The 4074-nt window shown below is 43.6% G+C and overlaps 1 pseudogene; it reads left to right on the forward strand.

Annotated features, from left to right (window-relative positions):
- Positions 1 to 505: 505 nt before the first annotated feature.
- On the forward strand, positions 506 to 1059 carry LOC102861617 (annotated as a pseudogene).
- Positions 1060 to 4074: the final 3015 nt, after the last annotated feature.

Consider the following 4074-nt stretch of genomic DNA (forward strand, 5'->3'; position numbering starts at 1 on the left):
CTACCCTCTTGGAAAAGTAAAAGAAAAATTCTTTCATTGTTTTACAAATCCTCCCCCAGGTCCACTCCACCATGTAGACTCCGCTCTAGACTCCTGTCATGACAAAAAATACCTAATCACATATCCCTTTTAAACAGTTTTCTCCCTCATCTGTTTCAATGCAGCATACATTATTGAACCCATATTTCTCAGTCTCCCCCCAACCCCAAGGTCAGTCCTGTTTTACAACAGTGGCATCATGCAGTATTTGTCCTTTTGTGACTGAGATACTTCACTCAGTAGAATGGTAGCGTGCCTGCACGCGCCACAGCGGGGAAAGCGCCTTCGCCTTCACTAGAGCGGAGACCCAGCTCAGAGCGCCCCTGGGCCGCGCCCGCCGCCAGCCCCACCCATCCGGGTCAACAACTTCTTTGCCAAGGGAGACAAGAAGAAGAAGGAGTGGAGCAGCGGAGCAGTGGGGCAGCGAGCTGCGGGCCGGGAGACAGAGGGGCCCAGGGACCCCGGAGCCCCTACCAGGGCCGCAACCAAGGATGAAGATGAGTGGAAAGAGTTTGAGCAGAAAGAGGTTGATTACAGGGGCCTGAGTTCAGGCAATGCAGATAAGTGAAAAGGAAGAAGATACTGAAAAAAAAAGGAAGATTCAGGTGATAATTGGGAAGGTGGAGGAGGCGGCGGAGGCGTAGAAAAGTCTTCGAGTCCCTGGAACAACCCTGCTCCAGTGCAAACAGCGCCAGCCCTGCCCCATTGTTCAAGAAACTCCAGAACCTTCTATGACTAGCTGCGCGTACAGACCTCCCGGAGCCAGGTTAACCACCTCGAGGAAGAAGAAGACAACACAAGGGCCACCAGAGATCTACAGCGACACACCCTTCCCTGCAATCCACTGCCAAGCACGTAGAAAGATGGAAGGATAAAGAAATGGAGAAGAGCTTTGAAGTAGCAAGACACAAAAATAGAGGTAGGGATGACGTTTCAAAAAACCAGGCCCTTAAACTTCAGCTAGACAACCAGTATGCGGTGCTTGAAAATCAGAAAAGCAACCCCACACAGTGCAATTAAGGAATTGTCTTTGCTAACAACCCTCCTAAGGTAACCAGACTCCAGCGAACCACCATGAGCATTCAGCGTCTCATCTCAGCTAGATCCACAGCAACGATGCAGACCACTCTAAGTAATCAGCCCTATTGCATTTTGGAAGTTTCCAGTGTCACTACTGCTCTCTATGTATAACGGATTTAGGGGGGAAATTGTCATTGTGATACTCAATAGAGCAGTGTTCTTCATAACAACCGACCAAGCCAAAACCTGCAGCTCGTGGTCATTTAAGTATCTCTGTTTGGACGCTGAGCCTTCATAAGGGTTGACTACCTCAGATTGGCTGCACTCACTGTAGAATCCATGTCGATTACAAGAAGGCGATGGTGTCTAGTAAGTGTAGATAGGAAACTTGAACCAGTTTTACTGGATTCCTAGTAAATCAGAAAGTCAGCCATCTGGGTTCTGATCTGCTGTAAAAGACGAAGACTTAAGTGACCTTACTTAACCTGCCCTGTGCCCCATCCTTGAGGAGTACTTTCTGTGGTAGGCTGTGGCTGCGTTAGGCTTCTGGAATATGCGGCTCTCCAAAGGACTGATGTGTTCAGATCATCTGCGTAGGGCTGTGATTTACACTTTAAACCACAAACGTATTCTGAAGTATCCACAAATTCAGCCATGCTTGAGTCCACCAAGGAGGGAATGGGATGGGGTAATTTTGTTTCTTCTAGTAATCTTTTCATATGCGTAGTGCTTTTTCTATGTTTTACAGATAAGTCCTCTCTCTCTCTTTTTTTTTTTTTTTTTGCTTTGCTTTGACTTGGAATATGCTTTTTGACAGAGCATACTGTTTGGTTGGTTGTTGTTTTTGAGTGCTGTCAAGTCGTAGATGACTCATAATGACCCTATGAATGGAAGTCCTCGACATTTGTGTGACTTTCATCCTTTCTCCAAGTTCACAGGGTTTCCAGAGGCAAGCTATTATGGAAGTGGATGCCACTCCTGCTTCCAAGCTTGTTTTAATCGGGGAGCTCCACCAAACACTGTCCACCATGGGTAACCATTAACACATTTGACACATCAGTGTCACAGTGTTAGCTTCACAGCAACCACAAGTTACCTCTGTACAGCAAGCGGACACACCAGGGCTATACCACTATACCACCTAGAAAAAAGTCAGCCACCTTTGGCTTGGTAGCATCATTTTCTGTCCACTGGGCCAGCTGATCACTCTCTTTGTTGATGTTATTGTTGTTGAGTGCCGTCAAGTCATAGGCGACTCGTATGTTTTTTGACAGAGCATATTGTTTGGTTGGTTAAGCAACCTAAAATATGCACTAGGATTTTGAAGTGTTTCATTGATTTGTCAATCATTAGACTGGAACCAAAAAGTCTTTGATCAAAAGGATAGTGATTGGGGGTGGGGGGTTCCTACTTCAGGTATTGCTAAAGTCTTAGTTGGGTCTCAGTTGTGTGGGGAATGGTAGGCTGAAGCTTTCACATAACTGTTGAGCAAAGCCTCACCTCACCATTTACATTTCATGAATCTCCTGTGATCTTTTTTACAAGAATTCCAGATCCCACACTTGTCCCCATCACCCTAAGGTTCTTGACAGTATATATATGCAGCACTTGTCCTAGCTAAGTGCTATTACCAACCTTTTGAGTGTGTCTGTCTGTTGTCCATTTAGGGGGTCAGGGACAAAAGACAGGTGATGTAGCACTTCTGGTTTTCTGTGTTTTTTTTTTAAATTTTTTATTATTATTATTTTATTCTTTTTTGTGCATGTACCATCAAATCAGATCTGACTGGTACAGGAGGAAATTTTCCCTCCTTCTCTGCTCTGCTGGATTCGAACCGTGAACCTTTGGGATTACAGTACAGCTTCTTGCCACTAGGCCACCAGAGCTCCCCTAGCACTTCTGGTTTTGATTATTACACCTTAAACTATTTTGATTTGATTTTTTTTTTCCTTTTTAAAAGCCCTTAAAAGGGACTTGAGAAAGCTACCCAAAGTTTTGTCTTTTTGGTTCAATAGAAAGATTTCACAGTGGTATGGTACCACTTGATGGGGAGAGTCTGAGTTTCTCTGTGTTAAATCCCTTTGTCAAATGTAGGAGTTGCAGGCTTCCTACTGGCGAGAATGAAGCAAGTGGGTGAACACAGCTATCCAGATAGGGGAGCAATTTTTAATAGGAGTTCAGTCTAGATAAAAAGTGTCAATGCAGGAATTGACACTAAGGAGAAATATAGGAACTCCTGAAAGTGCCTGCCAACTATTTCTGGGCAATAATCTTGCCATTACTTGAGGTAGCAGACAGGCTACCTGCTTTCTGAGGTATGAAGCGAGTAGCTGAGCCAAGGGAGGGTTGGTTGATTGAGAGAAATAGGGGATTCTTGGTTAAACGCAATACTTTGTTTGGGAACCAAAAACCTTAACTAATAATCTCTTGGTTCATTGAGCCACAAATTTTCCCTGGAAAGAATGCATCTCTTCCAGCAAAATCTTCCTGGGGGTTATGTAACTTAGGAATGAACTGAGATGAATGTGTGGAAGTATTATTTAATGGTATAGTGTACTAGGAATTGAAGACCTGCAGATTTCAAATCCCAACTCTTGATAAAACTTTTTCAAGATTGTGAAATTATAAAAATGCACATGAATCAAGTTTTATAATACTGTGTGATGGGTAGATGAAGCTGTCCATTGTACCATTTCTTTCTTTGAATTCTTTGAATTCTCAGGAATGGTTTTGGCAAAGCAAGAATCCAGTAACAGTAACAAATTCAATAAAAGGAAATCTTTGCAGGGGCGGGGAGGGAGAATGGTAGCATCACTAACATTAAAAGAAGAGAATTAAAGAAAGAATGGGTCAGAAAAGAAAAAAAAATCTTAAGTTATTTGCTGGACAAAAAAATGAGAGCAGGCACTCAAAGTTCCCAAGAGTCCTAAGATGGGCTTGGCCCTGTTGGTGACAGTGAGTGGGCACTTGAAATCCACAAAAAGTCTCAAAAACCTCTGTCCAAAACCAAACAGA

Source organism: Elephantulus edwardii, unplaced genomic scaffold (genome assembly GCF_000299155.1).
Source record: "Elephantulus edwardii isolate Elephantulus edwardi_28Jun2011 unplaced genomic scaffold, EleEdw1.0 scaffold00077, whole genome shotgun sequence".
In the NCBI taxonomy this organism is placed as follows: domain Eukaryota; kingdom Metazoa; phylum Chordata; class Mammalia; order Macroscelidea; family Macroscelididae; genus Elephantulus; species Elephantulus edwardii.